The 20,336-nt window shown below is 34.0% G+C and overlaps 1 long non-coding RNA gene across 1 annotated transcript; it reads left to right on the forward strand.

Annotated features, from left to right (window-relative positions):
* Positions 1-636: 636 nt before the first annotated feature.
* Positions 637-2,698, forward strand: LOC146937831 (uncharacterized). Its single transcript, XR_015033324.1, has 3 exons — positions 637-789; positions 1,761-1,846; positions 2,473-2,698. It is a non-coding gene; the product is annotated as an uncharacterized LOC146937831 (long non-coding RNA).
* The last annotated feature ends 17,638 nt before the right edge of the window (positions 2,699-20,336 follow it).

The raw sequence follows: 20,336 nt of genomic DNA on the forward strand, positions 1-20,336 counted from the left end.
TATTGGGCAGAGGCAGTGGTTACAAAGGCTTAAGAAAATAAGATCAGGAAGTTTGTTTCAACTTCAAGAAATCTGGACACTTCATTGTTTGTTTCAACTTGAAGAGCAAGTTAGTTATGTGAGATCTAGGAATGACTCACATATATTGTTTTTCTATTCTGGGTGATTGAGTATGATTTTCATGATGTTTGTTAAGAATGACTATGTTTTTGTGACTTGAGTTAAGGGGAATGCATGAGTATGTGTTTTCTTAATCTTGTTGAGCATTTTTGCGAGTTTGGGGATTCAGGTAGAATCAAATATGAATTCGCCTGCAAATGAAATATTAATGGACCTTGAGAGTCATTATATTCATCTAGGGAATTTACTATTCGTTTTGGGAATTTAGCAACATCATATCTGTTGGTTGAGAAAAATTTCGAAAAGAAAATATTAGAGAATGAATAGTGGTTTTTGAGTAAGGAGACAATTCTAAGATGTTTGAGACTGGTTAGAAGTTCATCAGAGTTAGGATAGAACTTTGTCAGTTACGTGTGTCTTGAACCGCGAGAACCGGGTCTGGTTTATTTCCAAAACCAAAACTCTATAAATAGAGCTTCATGCCACTTTTTATCAAAAAAATCAAGACTTTCTCTCTCTTCTCTCTCTCATTTCCGCAACTTTTCTTTCCTCCACCGTTCCGGGGCCGTAACTTCTTCGTTTCTTGTCCGAATCGCGCAAACGAGATATCAAAACGAAGCCCTTGACGATTCCTATCTTCTCACGCGTGATTCACAGTCAATAGATGAGGTATTCCTCCCTGTTTTCCTCTTTTAAATCTCGGTTTTGAGCATTTGTGGGTGTAAGGTGTCGAGTTTCGATTTTCTTGCGTGATGTTATGTATTAATGTTGTTGGGTAAGTTCGTATGAGTATAGATCTGAAAGAAAATTTACGATCCGTTCATTTTAAAATTTTAGTGTTCTTGAAAAAGTGTTGAAATGTAAATTTTATTTGATATATATGCTTTAGACGAGAAAACAAGTTGATTCAACCGATTAGTTTTTGAAAGATGTTGTCTGGACGAAAGGGCTGAACCGTGCAAGGGTATTTTCGTCATTTTAAAACTGTTAAATTGTGAAAATGAGTTTAGAAGTGGATTCGCGTCGTCGAGACGGTCGAAATGGACCTATGGTTTGCAACGTTCCGACGACGAATGAATTTATTATGACTTTCTGAAAATAATGTGTCTGAGCTGACGCTGGAAGTGACTGCTGACACTATCAGAGTTCGAATATTTTTATGTTTGAACTGTTGAGTGGTGAAAATATTTTGTCTGTGAATTTGTGTTAGGTTGACTGAGCCAGAGGCTCTGGTATGCGATGTAAACACAAAGGAGACTCTGTCGAAAATTCGTCAAATTCATTTTATCTTATTTTTTTTTTAGTGGTTTTGAAAAAATGTTTCAAAACGGATAAGTATTTTGGAGATATTTCAAAAGTGTCTCTACTGTGATATTTGTCTTGAGAACAAAATGATTTGTATAAATTTGGTATTTGAAATAAAAGTTTCTTATGGAAAAGAGTTTCCTAGACTCACTTTTGGCAAGTTTATGGTCATTGAGTGTTTTGAAGGATTTCGAGACAAAAGTTATTTTGGAAAATATTTTATTGAACTTTTTGGAAATATTAAATTGATCGTATTTCGGAGCGTGTTGAAATTTCACCTAGAATGGGTAGAAAGCTTTAGAGCCGATATTTACCTAAGTTATTGTATCTGTTAGGATACTTAGCTCGAGGGTTTAGAGACGTTCCTGTTGTAGATGCTTACGAGTGTAGAGCAGTACGTTGTAAGGAATGCTTTGCTCAGGTAAGGGGCACTTTCTTAAACACCATAGTTACTTAAATGCCTTGATGGTTTATGTGCTATTGTGTGAATATGTGATTATGATATGGTGATGTGCTTTGTTTTCATATGATTTGTGAATAAATATATGAAATGTCTGTTGATATGTTAAAAGTTGTAATCGTCATTGTTTAGCCTGTGTGGCATTTTCTAGCCTTTGTGGTGTACATGCCTTCGTGGTGTAGCCTTTGTGGCGTTATTCAGCCTGTATGGCTTGATCTATTCTGGAGTCATTTGAATGTAACACCTCTATGGTGGCCTTTGTGGTGATAACACCTTAGTGGTGGCCTTTGTGGTGGTATTCAAAGTCTAGAGTCATTTGAATGTAACACCCCTGTGGTGGCCTATGTGGCGATATTCAATCTCGGAATCAGTTTCATGTGACGACCCGTGATAGGTGTCATACTCGTATTGAGTCTGCATTTGCTAGGCTAATTGTGCATCATTATATTTTGTGTGAGGAATGTTTATGTTGATGCTATTTACCATGCTAGTATGTTATGTCTTCAGTATTTTTGTAATTATGTTGTTATTAGATCGTGACCCTTTACATTAATCCGTGGATCGGGCTTTGCCCCATATCCAAATAGGGAGTGTGCTTTGCGGGAATAGCAAAGGCTTTGGAGGTGTAGCAGTTTGACAGTCAGGCTTGATACCATTGGTGGGATCTTGTACCATGTCATCCCAGTTCAGAGTTAAGGATCAGCTTAGATGTTTTACTGGTGGTGTCTTATGTTTATGTAATTTTACTTCTTTTGTTTGGGCACCGCTGTAAATGATACTACCATGAGAAATGAATACTCGAACATTATTTTATGTAGTGCATGATTTGATAGTAAAAGCTCATTGCATGATATTGTTTTATAAAATGTGACATTTGATTCAGATTGTATTGTTGGCAATGCTTTCAAAATGTTTTACTTACTCTGATTTTAAATTAAAGACAATCCTGAAACCTTTAGTGCATGGCAATTAGTTGTTTTAAAAAGAAAAAAAATGCACTCCTGTTTTGAAAATCGGGCTGTTACAATATGGTTGTCGCCATGGCGGTCGAACAGATTAACACATTCCCTGAGCACATGGATGTAACTCCATATACGTGATTGCGGGAACACTTCCCTACTGCCAACATCGTCATCGGAGGGACCTCTCCGCTCTCTGTAGGAAGCATGAAGAGGAAGTTTAAGGAGTTTTTAAGCGTCAACCATCTGGTCCAAACCGGGCGAAAATCTGGGGAGTGACCACCGTTGGCCTTCTACGACCATGAATCGCAGTAGCACCAAACTCAGCCATCCCGTTGCTTGATATAGTTGGGATGGCCAACTTCGATATCAGGAGAGTCCTAATAGACACATGGGCCTCTTGCGACATCATGTACACCGGGTTGTTAAAGACTCTCCAGCTGACGGAGAGCAACCTCGCTCCCTATGTTGGAACCGAAGTTTACGGTTTCAACGGATCTTCCACCAAATCGTGGGGTTACATGGAACTTCTCGCAACCTTCGGGTAAGGGATAGGGACGAAGACAATAAAGATCCCATTCTTGGTGATCGACTGCACCTCCCTCTATAACTGCATCATATGGAGGATTGGACTGGCGCAGCTTTGGGCCGCATACTCAACTGCCCAGTTGAAATTAAAGTATCATGCGGACAGCAGCACAATAACAACCTTGCACGGTGACATCGAGGCTGCCCGAAGATGCTTCCTATAGGAAAATAAACTCTTGAACTCGGTTTCCATTCCAGAATAGTCCTTTATGGACGAGGGGAAAACTGTTGCGAGTATTCTGGACTCTAACTTGATCGAGCTCGATCCGTGCTTCACAAAGTCAGAGCGGAAAGAGCTGAAGAAGGAAAAGAAGGACCCACTCAACGTGGAAATCCTTCACCCAATTCCTGATGGCAAATTTCATTTCCCAAGCCAAGTACACAACTTGGCTCTCAAACGTACTTTTAAGAAATCTAATGGAATTGGAAAATTGCGTATGTGTGTTGATTTTACCGATCTTAATAGCGCTTGCCCTAAAGATACATATCCTCTTCCTAACATAGATAAATTGGTTGATAATTCGTCTGGCTATAAACTCTTGTCATTTATGGACGCCTATTATGGGTACAATCAGATACCTTGGCTAAAAATGACGAAGAAACGCGGGCGTTACTTATCAACGCATGATGAACAAGGTATACAACAAAGAACTTATGGGCGATATTCTTGAGGTATACATGGACGACATGATCGTAAAATCTAAGCAGGAAATCGATCATGCCGCCCATCTCAAAAGAGTATTCGAACAAACAAAAAAAATACAATATGAGATTAAATCCTGAGAAATGCACATTTGGAGTCCAAGCGGGTAAACTCCTCGGCTTCTATCTAACAGAGCGAGGAAACGAGCCCAATCCGGACAAATGCCGAGCATTTACAGAACTCCCTACTCCCAAAAAAAAAAGTGCATCCAAACTCTCAACGGGATGTTAACCTCACTCTCTCGATTCCTCGCCAAATCCGCTCAACACGTGTTGCCTTTCTTCAAACTCTTGTGGAAGGAAACCACGTTCGAGTGGACAGATGAATGCAAAAAAGCGCTCAAGCATCTAAAAGACTCACTCTCCGAACCACCGGTGTTGTCAAGACCCGACGAGGGTGAAACAATGTATCTTTACCTCTCTGTCTCTTCTGAAGCGGTCAGCGCCGTCCTCATCATAGAGACATAGGAAAGTTAGCTGAAATGAGGTACCAAAAGATAGAAAAGGTAGCCTTCGCCTTAGTTACTGCCGTTCGAAGACTACGACAATACTTCTTGGCACACACTATTGTCGTCAGAACCGATCATCCCATAAGGCAAATTTTGGGTCGCCCTGACGTAGTCGGAAGAATGATGAAATGGTCGCTCGAATCATCATAAAAACTAGCTAGAGCCTTCAATTGTTACCATTTCCCTCTATGTAACGTCTCCACTCCATATGAAGTTCCTCATTCATTTTCCAATCTCTTTAAGCAAAGATACTAACCAAGAATATATTGAAATGGTGTATATCCATATGCTTTGAATAACTAATATTACCAGTTGTACTCTTCTAGCCATTGAAAGGAGTGATGCTTTCTAAGCAAATAGTTCCATCTTTATCCTATTGGCTATTGGTTGTAAATGGATCACCTTTGGCTTACCTATGAAAATTGGCATCCCCGGATAATTAAAAGGAAGAAAACCATTATTGAAATTCAGTAAATTTACAATATGAGTCAACCTTGTTTGAGATTTGTTTTGACCCAAAATAAATAATTTGCTGAAATCAACATAAATTTTATTCATAAGTTCCTTGCATAAAAATAACAAAGGAGACTAAACAAAGTTACAAGTTCCAATAGAATACACGCCCTTTGCTAAAATTGAGTGGCGACCCAAAACGAAATAACAACCCAAGGGAAAGAACAAAAAAAAAAAAAACTAGCCACAAGGTCAAAAGCAGGCACCCTTGCAAGCTTAAAGAAAAACAAAGTCTTGTCTCTTATTCATGTATTCTATAGGATTCTAACTCCATTACTCCAACAAGTTGTTCTCTTTAATCTACTAAGACTCCAATGCTAAGATAAAACTTTAATGTCTTCCACCAACTCATCGAAACTACCCATTGGACTGATTGTTAAAGATTCTAATTTCGCTCCTTCCAAACTACCCAAATGGATGCATGCCAAATTAACCAAAAACATTTTCTATGGTTTTTTTTATCCTCACCTCATTACTCCAACAATCCAAGTGCACTGATAGATTCAAAGGGGTAATAAAGTACTAAAATCAAGCCACCTCATCACCTTAAACCAAATCTGTCCACCACCTCTAAATACAAAAAAACAGTGATTTTCGGATTTCACTCCCCTATCACACATCATACAATTGTTTTAAGCTTCTGAATTCAACATATTACGAATAGCAAGAATGACTCTAGTGGGAATCCATTCAAGGAGTAGAGTCCAAGTGAAAGCCACTACTTTTGAGGAGGTCGGGATCTTCCAAGGATAATCATACACCACCTCTTCCAGCCTACTCGACTCACCCTCTTGTAACAATAAACCTCTAACACCTTATAACTTGAGTGGACCAAAAATCCGCCTCCCTCATCCGGTTGCCACCGCCACGCATCATCCTCATCGCCACCCCTAAAGCCATCAATCACTCCCAACAAGCTAGAAATTAATTCACACCTCCAAATAAACATATTTTTACGCCATGTAAGACTCCAAGACAGAGTACCATCACTCCACAAGCCAATATCTCCAACTAATGTGTATTTTTTGAGGTTAAACACTTGATATACAATCAAAGGTGCTCACAATACAAATCAGATACAAACTCAATAACTTAAGAATTTCTAAGATGAAACCTTTAGACACAGAAATTCTAAGTGAATGCAGAACAATTTCAGCAGAAGTTTGGAACTTGTAAAAATGTTGTGAGTCTTTCGTTCAACATTGCCAAATCTCTAGTTCTTCACTCCTTTATATAGAGGTGTGAAAGAGACGTTGTGAAATTGCCAGCACATCAAAGTGTCGTTGTTGAGGCTTGATCTTTCACCAATGATCTTTTGCCTGATTTGGTTGTTGTCCTATGAATTTGAAATCCATTCCTAATCCAAAGGAACATCTTTGCAGGCGAAGCCGTATTCTGGAGCTGTTTTCTTGTCTTGTAGCGTGGACACAAAACAGAGTAGTGGAGAAGGTGGTTGTACAGTTCGTACAATAATACAACGTCAACGCTTTCGTCCAAATTGCAAGCACGCCTTCAAACACCTTTGAAATGACCGTTGCAAAGTTCCACTAATCTTCTGTTGTCCTTTGATGAATTTTGATCCATGAAACAACTCTTGAATCCTTGAATTTTGCAAATCCAGTTGATCTTCAGCTTCTGGTGAAATGGCTTCTGATGAGGCAGCTTTTGATGTTGTAGCTTCTGATGATGACGTGGCGCTTCAGGACTTCCAGTCTTCAGGAGCACTATTCTTCAGGAGCGCTTTAGTCTTCAGGAGCACTTTACTCTCTTCAGGAGCATCTTGACTTCAGGAGCGCTTTTTGTCTTCAGGAGTATATTGCCTTCAGGAGCGTCTAAGCTTCAATTTCGTTGATTTCTTTTGCTCTTTATTTGCTCATTCAGATCCAATCAATGATGTAAAAATTTAACTATGGTCTTGTACACTTGAACAAATATTAGCTAGTCCAATTTACAATTTTTAATACCTTGTTATCATCAAAACTCTTTAAGGTTCATTGTTAAATACATTTTGTTCCAACAGAATGAATGATGATATATTTGTTGTATGGTGATTAGTGAGTCTGCATGCATCATAACATATTGCATAAAGACGAAAGCCAGGTGTATGTTCTATAACACAACTCTGACATATATCATAAAGACGATAGGTTCCGGTACCAGTAAGCATATAGATCTAGAGAAGAAATATAGTTGCATATGTCTCATGTTAGGTGTATATGATGTATATGTGATCTATGTGCAATATATGTGTGTACATGATATATATATAGGCAGGATCCATTGACACCAAGTGTAAGTCGAAAGGCTTACACCAAAACTCAACCGTTGTTAATATTTAATCTAATGGCTAATTCTATCTCAACAAAATAGAAGCAAGTGATGCAACACAGACAATAAAAAACCGAGTATGTTCATCGTCATCACATTACGTTATTCCCTTTCCTCTCCATTTCGTCTCCATGGACAAACAAGCCTTGATTTGTTTCCTTAGTTCTTTTCTTTTCTTCTGCCTGGGACACATATCCCCAATTTTTTATCATAAAAGAAATTGCTCCATTTGTATGAGGAACTCCCTGGAAATAAAATAAAAAAACGGATGTCTTATTTTTTCTACTATTCACCTTCAATTGATTGATTCTTGAAACATATGATCAATTATTAAATATGAACGTTGTCAATTCATCAAGGAAAAAAATTTATGCTTTAAAATTTTGCAAGCAAAGGAGTTTTTCTCCTCGTTGTGTGCAGTTCCTTGGCAACATAAATAATCGATTTCATGGTAATACAAAGTAATTTTCTCCCAGTTGTGTTCATTCGTGTTGCCGCCATAGAAGAAAAGGAGAGGGTTAGCGTAATATAATTAAACAAAACATAGTAGTAACATGCACTCTTTTATTAAAAGATATAAACCATAGGATCAATTAATATCAACGACTCAGATTTGGTGTAAGTCTTTCGACTTACACCTGGTGCCAACGGATCATGTCTCATATATGTGTGTGTGTGTGTGTCGTTCGAAATGTATGTGATAAATGTGATGATGGTGTGAGCTGATGAACTTGCTGATGTTGTATAATGATGTTGTAATTTTATGATTACAATTGCAAAAGATGACCAACGATGTTATGACTATTGTATTATTTCATTTATGCCAATTTATTAATTAGGATGAATATTCTCACCCCTTTGTTGTGATGTGTATATTGGTGTTTGTACTCTTGGGGTACATATACTCAGGACGAGGAGCCCTAGGCTGCGGGATGCTTAGAAGATTGCAACGGGAATATACTTCCGTAGCTATAGTTCTGTTATTTGCATAGTCGAATAAATACGTGCTCTGACCTGTAACTCTAGGGTTGGGTCAAACTTTGAATGTCAATTTCTATGAAGTTTAAGTATTTGAAATCTTTATGTTAGTTTTTACAATAATAGTTGAGGACCAGATTTGCTTATTTTATGGAACAATTTTAAGTATTTTCTGTACTCCGAATTATGACAAAATAATTATGTGTTGAATGAATTTTTGATGAATAGACGTAACATTCTTTTTGAATTAAATTTACTCGCATTATTTATTAAATAAACGTTGGGAATTAGGGTGTTACAGAAAGGATGATAACAAGATAATTTTGTTTAAAAGTTAAGCATATTTTAATAATTTTTCCTATAAGAAAATTTAAATTTTTTAGTGGGGTGGCCCGTGGCCAACCTAGGCCCTAAAGGCCCTCCTCCACCACCGATTTGTATGAACATTTCTCTTGGAATTAGTTCGTGAGGAAATATTGGGATACCCTTGTCTATTTTATAAATGGTATGCCAATCTCTTATAATACCTTGATAGGAGTTGATGTATTGGAATTTTTATTGGGTAGAGTACAATTTCTACTTGGGAAATGATACATAGAGTGAAAACCTATTTCACAATTGTCCAACAAATGGTTTTAATTGGCCGGTGACCCGCCACGATTTCCAATAAAAAAAAATTAAAGCAGTCTCTTGTTTATGAAAGAAACATGTCATGATCATAAATTTGTGGGGAAGGCTTTTTTGCTATGTAAAGATTTCCCTTCTAAGAGATTAATGTTGATCGTAATTAATTATTAATGTACTTATTTATCTAACATCTAAACTCCACAATTAATATTGTACATCAACCTCTAAATATTAAAGTTATTTAAAATCAAACCGATCCTAAATAAAACTATAAAAATCGAATATTTTTTTTATGCCATTGTATGTTGTTTTGTAAAAACCGCTAGGATTAGTTAGGATTTCAGATTACTTTTTCAAAATCAAACCAAACCGAAACAAACCACAAAAGTAAATTTTAATACATATTTATTATTTTATTAGTATTATATATTGTAGTAATATATTATTTGTTGATTTTTAATCTTATATACTACATTAATTTAATCTATATTAATACTCTTTCATATGTTAATATAATAGATCATTTTTGTTTTGTAATGTTAATTTTTTAATATAATTTGCATCAAACGTATCATTTATCTTATGAGAAATATTAATATTAATAAAAAATAACATGTTATATTTAGATCAGATTAAATTTCTTTAGAATAATCATCCAAGCTGAACCGAACTGCATGCGATTTTTATTTTGGATCAAATATCTTTTTGGCAAAAAAACTGATCTATATTGCACCATGAATACCCTACTACATACTATAGGTATTAGAAGACATATTATCTCACCCTTCGTATAACATATCACCTACAAATAATGAACCTTTCATTATTCAAGTATTCACTCATTCTACGCCTATTTGGTTGTTTGATATGGTGTCGTTTCAAGTACCCACTAATTCAACCTAAACTCAGTTGGAGGAGGCAAACACACCACAATGGCTATGAGATAAGATTTTAAAGTCAGCAATAACATACATTCATATCCACCAAAAATAACAAAATCCAACACTAAATATAAAAAAATATATATTGTTTATCTCAAGTAAATATTCTAGTTTTGTGTCACCTTAACCAACGGAGATTTATTGAAATCATAACAATATATGACCAAATTTCTATTGGTCAAACCAATGAAGTAAGTTGTAGTGGGCTTCCGCCAAAAACTCTTCAACATGGATTGGCATATTTTCCTTATCTTTTCTTTGTTTCCCTGCAAGACTCTCCTGAAATTTTTTAAAGCAAAAATATTAAAATACATAAAAATGAAATTAAGATGTTATCTTACCAAATTTATATTGATAGTACATATTGGAAATTTATATAACTAGTAATAAAATGTATATGTCAGTCATAACTAAGAATTTTCTTAAATTTCTAATACTCAAAACACGACAATGTTGAATTTTCAAAATATTCTTTATTTTTTATTTTTTATAGTAAACTATGAAATTCATTGAAGCTGAAAATTAGTGTTACATATAGCAACTTGGAGCTGATGTGGAATATTTAGAAACAAAGATTCTGATCTTCTTTCTTTTGCTGAAAACACTAGTAATGGTAGCTCCTGAGTTATCAAGAGCTATAAGAGCTATTGATTTGGCCAGGCTGCACCATTTTAATCATTTATAAATTTAGTCAAGAATTATATATATTGCGTTGAACTTCTATTTCTAAAAGAAACTATAAAAATTGTTTCTAATATGAACTTTTGTTTCTATAAATAAAAGGGTTAATTAAGTTTTTAGTCCCTATAAATATTCACAGTTTTGTTTTTAGTCCTTACAAAATAAAATCACATTTTTTAGTCCCTGTGACATTTTCCTTAAGCATTTTAGAGACCAAAAATATTGATGAAATTTTTTTACAAGGACTAAAAATGCTGAGGGAAAAATTTATAGGGACTAAAAATGCTGATGGAAAATTTTATAGGGACTAAAAAGTGTGATTTTATTTTGTAAGGACTAAAAACAAAATTCTGAATATTTATAGGGACCATTTACTTAATTAACCCTAAATAAAATAATCGTTGAAAGTTAAGTCAAAATAAACTCAAAATAAACTTTTTAGTATTTAGTTTCTATAAATAAATTAATCGTTGAAAGTGAAGTCAAAATAAAGTTTCTAATATTTAATCTTTAAAAATGTCTTAAATATTATTGAGAGTGGTTAGTGGTTCTTATTTTCTATTCTTAGGAAATCTTTCCTGAAATATTTATGATATCATATTATTTTGTTGTAACTAAAAATGTTAAACATTTGGTAAATAAAAAAAAACTTACAAGGTAAAACATTGCATATCAACATAAGTGCTGAGATTTTATATATTTAAATAAAAAGAGTGTACTCACATTCATTTCATTGTCGGCAGCAATGATAACTCCTTTTCCTTTTACTTCCATTTTCCTTTTACGTTCTGGAAGTATTCCTAAAATCTCGTATCTCTCAACAGCTTTCATGGACCTTAAAGTAAACTTTCCATTTTTATGATGATATGTTTGCAACACAACATTAATTAATTAAATATTGATCATGCCAATAAGAAAATATAAGAAGACATGTTTAAGATGTTGATATAATAATAATTTGGGTCATATCAAAGTGGTTATGGAACCACTAATATTCTCATCTATAAAAACTTAGAATTTAGGTGAAAATTATTTAGTTCTTATAGAATAAAATTGGCTTCATAGCTTATTTTTGAACGACAAATATCATTAATAACAAAGTCTCTGCACAAGAACAGATACCAACATACAAAAACTACAAAATAAAAGCGCCAGAACACCTAAAAGAAAACACCATTAGAACACCAATACAGACACTGCCTAAACTGAGGGCTACCTTGAACACCAATAAGAAATATAACCACCAAAATAAAGTCAACACCTAAATCAATGTCAAATCCATCAGACTTTCTCACGACTGATCATAGAAACAAAATTTAATCACCTACTGACTGCTACGCACCATAACCACTCAAAAAAAAACCACCCAATCGTCAAAAACCCCTAAAATGAGAATGTCAACTTGTCAGCACCACATCAAAATGAGAATGTCCAATCTATAGGTGAAATTGTATGAAAGTTATTTGTGTACTTTCGTTGTCTAAATTTTTTATTTCTGCATTTGTACTTGAATATGGTTTAATCCACACGGTTCTTAAGTGTATAAATATTTTTCATGGTTGAATTAATAGGCTACTTTTAGGATGCTTGATTTTCATTCACAAAAAAAGGGAGGATGTATGATTATTCTTTGAAACCTACATAAATATTTTTAGCATTTTTAATCCTTGCTTACACACTTTATGTAAATCTACGTACCAAGAAGGTCTCCAATCGTACAAGTCCACCAAGTTAAGCATGTGTAACTATGGATTTCTTATGGCCCACTCTGCCGAAAACAAAGTTGCATTTCCTCAAATTTGAATGTTATTTCAATATAATCGTATGGTTGATTTTCCTACAAGCATGATAGGAACCTCTTACAAACATGAATTGTGAACTACTCATTACTTTTCACACTCATGATCCTTAATCATCACTACTGAGAATCTATTTCATTTCTTATCCCAAACTACATCGATTTGAGAGGGATATCTTTTAATAAAACTAAATGTTACACTTTAAACCTCAAATTATGGTATAAAAAATACCCTATAAGAGACATATTCAACTTGAAGGTAGTAGCATATGTTTCCAAGTAATAAGAACACATGAATCAAGTATAAAATTATACTAAAATTGTAGGGGGTGAGGAGTATGTGCAGATATAGGAATTTGTTGTACTACCTATGGGGATAATATGCATATTTTTTACGGTTGTTAATAATATGAAAAGTTTGTACTTAATCATGATTGACTTATAGGACTTATGAGATGTGTGACATTCAAGGAAGTTTCCATGCAATGTGAGATTATAGACAAAATACATTAAACGACCCGCGAGTGGTGGTGTGTGGACATTGACAATCCTTAAAGTAGTTTATGACAGGCATGTGGACTCGGTGTATGAGGTGTGTTCAACGAATGGCTCCAACAAAATTACAGGCAAAGGGAATTCAAAAAATTCACATTGAAAAAGAGGGGTGATTTTGATGTATGAGACTATATTTTAAAGGAATTAATAAAATAATTGTGCTTACGAACAAGATACAGCATCCTTTTGTACAAAGAACATAAGAACATCATTGATAAAATTGATAACATACCCTATCAATCCGGCCATTGGTTCTTGGTTTCTCCTTAATTTTCCAATTGTTCATCAATTCATCTGAAAGCCCTTTGGGAAGTATGCACGATATTGGTTCAGCATCATAAATTACATCATTTTTCTGATCAATTGACATGCATAATACAAGTATAATTAAACTAACTACATATATCTCACAAAAATTAATACAATGCATGTGCAAAATTAGAATGTAATTTAGTTTATAAAATAGAAAATCAAATATGCCAGAGTTGATTTAATTTATATAGATATCTTATTCATTATTGTCAATGTATTGAAAGTAATAAAGAGAACTTTGTAAAAACAGAATGAAGAAGTCTATGCTATACATAAAAGAAAACAAACTAGTAATTATGGTGCAAGATAATCAAACTAGACTCTCTTTTTATATCATTCATATCAAGGAACATTAACTCTTTCAAAATCAAAGCACACTAAAAATATACATCTATCATTAAGATCTGGAAACACAAAGGGATTATTATAAAAACTGCATTCTTTCAATATGTAATTTTATGTGATAATTATATCATTTTCAATAATGTATGGTATGTATTTCATAGACATAATATACATTACTGTGCATGTGTATCAACCCCAATTAGATCACTTCCCCATGTCATATTTTGGACATCCCATGTTAGACTTTGATATTATTTTAGAGATCTCACCGTTAAAAATTTGATAAATATTGTATTAAAATCCGTTTTAAAATATACAATATATTTTAAAGTTTGATATAATAAACTCGAAAAAAATAAAAACAACAAGTTTAATAGATCTATATACAATGATTGAACCATGAGGATAAGCACGAAACATCTACAACCTCTATAGAGAAAAAATCATATATTAAAATATGATTTATTGAAGGGCAAAAGATAACATGAAAACCGAAAACGAAAAGACCTAAGATATATACATATATATATATATATATATTTGAAAAAATCTAGAAATTAAAGTTTAGTATTTACCTTCTCCACTGAAGTCTCGATATTTGAATTGGCTGCCATGGATATGAACTCTGCTTATTGCAAAACAAAGAGAACTTTATTGGTTAGGCTAAAAATTGTTTAACATTTAGAATATAAAATGATATACCTTTTAAAAGAGTGTAACCTTGTGTGTGTGTGTGTGTGAGAGAGAGAGAGAGAGAGAGAGAGAGAGAGATTATCAGTCAAGTATAGATAATATATTAAATAGTCTATACATACACATATATAGTAGTCAATGTATATAGATAAATATTAAAATATAATGTCTATCTATAAATATCAGTCAAAGTATATATCGATATTACAATATATCTATATATTAATGTCTTAATATATAAACACATATACGTTGAATTTTCAAATTCATTGAATACTGATGTATTTTATCTATGGAATTGGTCAAATACATTAGTCGTTCAATAAATCTAAGAAATGAGGTTATACTTATAATAAAGACAAGAGAGTGTTTATACAAGTATTAATCTTAACAAGATGCTAAGTTTAACTTCATTTTTAAGATTTAATCAAAAAGACTTCATTTTAAGACGAGTTTAGACATTATTAAGTTAAAACATGAAAAATATTGATCTGATTCATCATCAATTTGATTGACTAGTTCATTCCAGTGTTCTTTCGCAATTAAAGGACTTCATCCACTATAATCCATGATTAAAGTAGTCAAGGTTTCCACTCCAATAGTTCATAAAATCAAAATTTTATAATCTCATTAATCTCATCACTTATCCGATGATCTAATTGTTGTCATGGGAAATAAAATCAAAAATTAGATTTTAAAAAATGTAGTATAAGGTTGTTAAACCTTGGTCTTCTCACAAGGACATGTCAATTATCAATAATCAAGAATAAGAACAATAATAAAAATATAAATTGGGGGGTTTTGTTTGTTTCATGGAATAGTTTGCTATTCATGAAATTCACGAGTTGGCAAAACAACCAATTTGCTGGCTTGTCAGATTTTGTTTGGGTCTATAATTGGTATTAGTGTTATTCGTTCTATGTTTCAATTATCTTATTTGATTATGAAGCTAATTGATTAAGAACCAATTAATTTCATTAGCATCTCAACTGATTTCAGGAACATGCTGCACAAAAATCTTGAATTTGATTTACTTTGATTTTGGAAGAAGCATCACAAAACCATAGTAAATCTAAATGTCAAATCCAATCAATCATGTTACAAAATATTACAGAAACCCCCCTAAAAAAATTACAAACCTTAATATTTATTTATATCATTTGTCTAAATAAATAAATTCAATTAACCTAAGCCGAATTGAACATTACAAATCTATATAGTCGAAACAAGCGTTCAAAATAAATCAAAGAAACGAAATTGTAATCAAGAGATTGAAAATCAAAAGGAAAATATATTAAATCATAAAAATGAAATTGACGTTAGAAATTCAAACCTCAAATATAAAATAGGATCCTTAATTGTTGAATAGATCTCCAGAATTGAACTTGTATGGAGTGTGAAAACGACTGAATGAATATATGGGTGTCTCCAACAAAACAAAAGCTTATATATACTCCAAAATTACTTAAACCTAATCCCATTATGGACTGGACATTTTGAACATGATTTGGGCTTATGTAATTAGCTCAATTAGACAATATTAAGTCGCCCAAAATTCTTCAAAAAAAAAAGTTTTACTTTTCCCACCCTATGTCTTTCCTCGTGCACCCTATTTTTTCCAAAAATGCCCTTGAGTTTGTCCGATTTTAAAATCCGAACTGGTGTTTCCCTTTGTTTTAGGGTGAAAAAAAATGAATTTGTCACCAATTTGAATTTTGTAATCCAAAAAATTCCGAAAATCTCAAAAAATAGGGCGCGCTATTTGATTCTTTCGGATTATAGAATCCGAACACTCCCTAAACACCCTTTTTTGATGTTGCTGATGCAATCCGGACATCACCAGCACCAATTCTGAACATGTTTGTAACATGGATAGTCATTGTAAGGACAATATTAATTTTTCTAGCTTTCATCCTTTTGTTTTTATGATCTAGACTCCCTTAGAAGGGATTTCCTACGGGACTTCGCCCTCAAAATCCAAAATTCCATCATTTAGGCCCTTTTTTTTCATGGTGCTAATGCAGTCCGGATTACGTAATCCGGTTAGCAAAGGAGCATTTTTGAAAATTTTACAGGGCGCGCGAGAAGGCAACAGGGTGGGAAAAGTAATACTAAAAAAACAGTGGCCCAAAATTGAAATCGACTTCAATGCTTTAGAGATGCAAATTTTTTACCATACAAATGCTTTAGAGATGCTTGAAGATAACAAGGTATTAAAAGTTCAATTGGATATGCTAATATTTGTTCAAGTGTGTAGGACCATAGACTAAAATTTATAAGTCTTAAAACAAACTATTGGTTCTGGAAGAATAAACAAGAGCAATGGAATTTACAAAGGAAGCTTATGTTGCAAGTCTGAGTTTGAAGACCATCAGAGTCTGAAGTCACCCAAAGTCTGAAGTCAAGAACCTGGAGTTAGCTATATTTGGTTATTTGAAGACATAAGTCAGCAAAAGGAATAGAATCCTGAAGCAACGACTATTTCAGAGGAAATAGAAGGCATTGGATACTTATCCACTAAAGAGCTAGCGAAGGAAAAGGACAATAGTTCATTTGTACAACCGCTACTCCACTCTCTTGTTTGCATATAGTATTGCTACAGTTGTGTCTACGCTGGTTAATTCTCAAAACAAGGAATGGATTTCAAATTATTCCCTCCTAGCACATTAACCAAATCAAGCAACAGATCATTGGTGATGATCAAGCTTCAACAACGACTCTTTTGATGTGCTGACACTTCTACAACATATCTCTCATACCTCTATATAAAGGAACGAGTACTTGAAGATTTGTAGAGACTCAACAAAAATTTACTTGTGTCAAAACTCTGCTGAATTGTTGCACATCAGTTCACTTAGATTTTTTTTATAAACTTTCATATCTTAGAAATTCTAGAGTCTTTAAGAGTTTGTATCTGATTTATATTGTGAACACCATTGATTGTATATTAAGTGTTCAAACTAAACATCTTTCTGTGTAATTTTGTTTGTTTAGAAGTCTCTTGCTTTTGTGCTTGAGCATATGAAATCTCTTTCTTGTGTGCTTGAGTATTTGAAGTCTCTTGCTTGTGTGCTTGAGCATTTGTAATCAGATTCTAGTTTTAGTGAACTCTCCTTGGAAGTGCAAGGGAGACAGGTCTACTTCCGAATTGTGGAAGGAACTTGTATAATTTCTTGTGTCTTTCTCTTCTCTTTATCTATCTTTACTTTATGCGCTGCATTAGACTCTGAACTTTGTTCCAGAATCTGAACTCTATCAAACTCTGGACTTTAGACTGAGTTTAAAAAAAATAAAGAAAAAGCTAACACAATTCAAACCCCTTTTCTTGTATTTTTATCACTTCAGTTATGTTGTTATAGCACTTAACAGTGTAACAGTCAAGATCTGAGAAAAACATATCATATTATTATGGTACTGATACTTTCTTAGATGGAAAACTAAAATGTATAGCTACATTATGGGTTTAGATGAAGAACTATGGAATGTCCTTGAAGATGATGTTGATGATTTGGAGGTAGATGAAGAATGAGCTGTTGTTGATAGGAAGAAACACAGTGCTGCTAAGAAGAAGATGTACAAGAAACATCACAAGATCAGAGGCATTCTTGTTGCTTCATTACCTCACAAAGAGTACTTGAAGATGAATGATAAAACTAATGCTAAAGCAATTTTTGCTTCTCTGTGCTCTAACTATGAAGGAAACAAGAAAGTCAAAGAAGCTAAAGCTATGATGCTAGTTCATCAGTATGAGTTGTTCACGATGAAGGATGATGAAGACTTTGAGACTAGGTACTCAAGGTTTCAGACTCTAGTCTTTGGACTTCAGATTCTGAAGAAAAGCTACGTAGCTTATGATCATGTGAATAAGATTCTAAGGAGCTTACTTGCTATTGAGGAAGCTAAGGATCTAAATACTCTAAGTGTTGAAGATCTTATCAGCTCTCTCAAATGTCATGAGATTGGTCTAAATAAGCAAGAACCTATTAGAAGGCCAAAACCTATTTCACTAAAATCTAAAGGAAAGTCTTTAAAAGCTGTCAAAGCAAATGAATCTGAAGATGAGTCTCCTGCTGGAGATTCTGATGAAGATCCTGATGTTATTGAAGAAATGGCTATGCTCTCCAATAGACTTCAGTATTTGGCAAAGAAGAACAAGAAGTTATTGGGCAGAGGCAGTGGTTACAAAGGCTTAAGAAAATAAGATCAGGAAGTTTGTTTCAACTTCAAGAAATCTGGACACTTCATTGTTTGTTTCAACTTGAAGAGCAAGTTAGTTATGTGAGATCTAGGAATGACTCACATATATTGTTTTTCTATTCTGGGTGATTGAGTATGATTTTCATGATGTTTGTTAAGAATGACTATGTTTTTGTGACTTGAGTTAAGGGGAATGCATGAGTATGTGTTTTCTTAATCTTGTTGAGCATTTTTGCGAGTTTGGGGATTCAGGTAGAATCAAATATGAATTCGCCTGCAAATGAAATATTAATGGACCTTGAGAGTCATTATATTCATCTAGGGAATTTACTATTCGTTTTGGGAATTTAGCAACATCATATCTGTTGGTTGAGAAAAATTTCGAAAAGAAAATATTAGAGAATGAATAGTGGTTTTTGAGTAAGGAGACAATTCTAAGATGTTTGAGACTGGTTAGAAGTTCATCAGAGTTAGGATAGAACTTTGTCAGTTACGTGTGTCTTGAACCGCGAGAACCGGGTCTGGTTTATTTCCAAAACCAAAACTCTATAAATAGAGCATCATGCCACTTTTTATCAAAAAAATCAAGACTTTCTCTCTCTTCTCTCTCTCCTCTCTCTCATTTCCGCAACTTTTCTTTCCTCCACCGTTCCGGGGACGTAACTTCTTCGTTCCTTGTCCGAATCGCGCAAACGAGATATCAAAACGAAGCCCTTGACGATTCCTATCTTCTCACGCGTGATTCACAGTCAATAGATGAGGTATTCCTCCCTGTTTTCCTCTTTTAAATCTCGGTTTTGAGCATTTCTGGGTGTAAGGTGTCGAGTTTCGATTTTCTTGCGTGATGTTATGTATTAATGTTGTTGGGTAAGTTCGTATGAGTATAGATGTAATATCCTGCCTGACTTAATCGGTATATTACCCGTTGACCGTGTCTGATGAATTTAATTCATGAAAAGTAAGTTAATGGAAATATTTTATGAGATGTCAGCTGTATACGGGAAAAGTATCAGAGTCGTTTTTAACACGCTTAAGGCAAGGGCAAAATGGTAAATTCATGTGGAAAGGATATTTATATTGTTTTTGGGAGGAAAATATCTCATAACCCTTATCCTTTTCTCTCTCTTTCTATGTTGGCAAGAGTTTCTCTCTTTCTCCTTCTCTTCTCCCACGCCCTTCTCTCTTTCTTTCTTCAATTCTTCTCTAATTCTCCTTTTATACCAAGCATATTTTCTTGTTCCTTCATGATCCTCTAACTTATGGAAGCTTAGTCTTCTTTGATTCTTCCTTTTCTCCTTTCAAGAAGAGATCTAATTTAGGGTATGATCTTGATCAAGAAGTTGAGGCTTTAGATTGTTGGTTTGGGAACTTATGTTGATTATGCTTCATGGGGTTGGTGAAGCAAGCAAGAAACAACTATGAGCTAAGAAGCAAGAATTAGGGTTTGTTGGTGAGTAAGTTCAAGTATGGTTTCTTCATGATCAATCAAGGATCATGATGTCTTAGATTGCAAGAAAAGCATCAAGATAGAAAGTTTTGGACAAAGGAAGCAAGTGGAGCAAGGCTAGGGTTTTGGCATGATTGAGCTTGGCATATGGTGATGCTTCAAGAACTTGGTTTAGGTGAGTTCCATAGATAGTTTTCCCACCCTTTGGGATTATGTTATGCCAATTAAGATTAACATGAAAGCTATGAAAATTCTAGGAATTATGTAAGATGTTAGTT

This window comes from Medicago sativa, chromosome 3, assembly GCF_051527215.1.
Source record: "Medicago sativa cultivar Bolivia chromosome 3, Bolivia_mono, whole genome shotgun sequence".
Classification (NCBI taxonomy): Eukaryota; Viridiplantae; Streptophyta; class Magnoliopsida; order Fabales; family Fabaceae; genus Medicago; species Medicago sativa.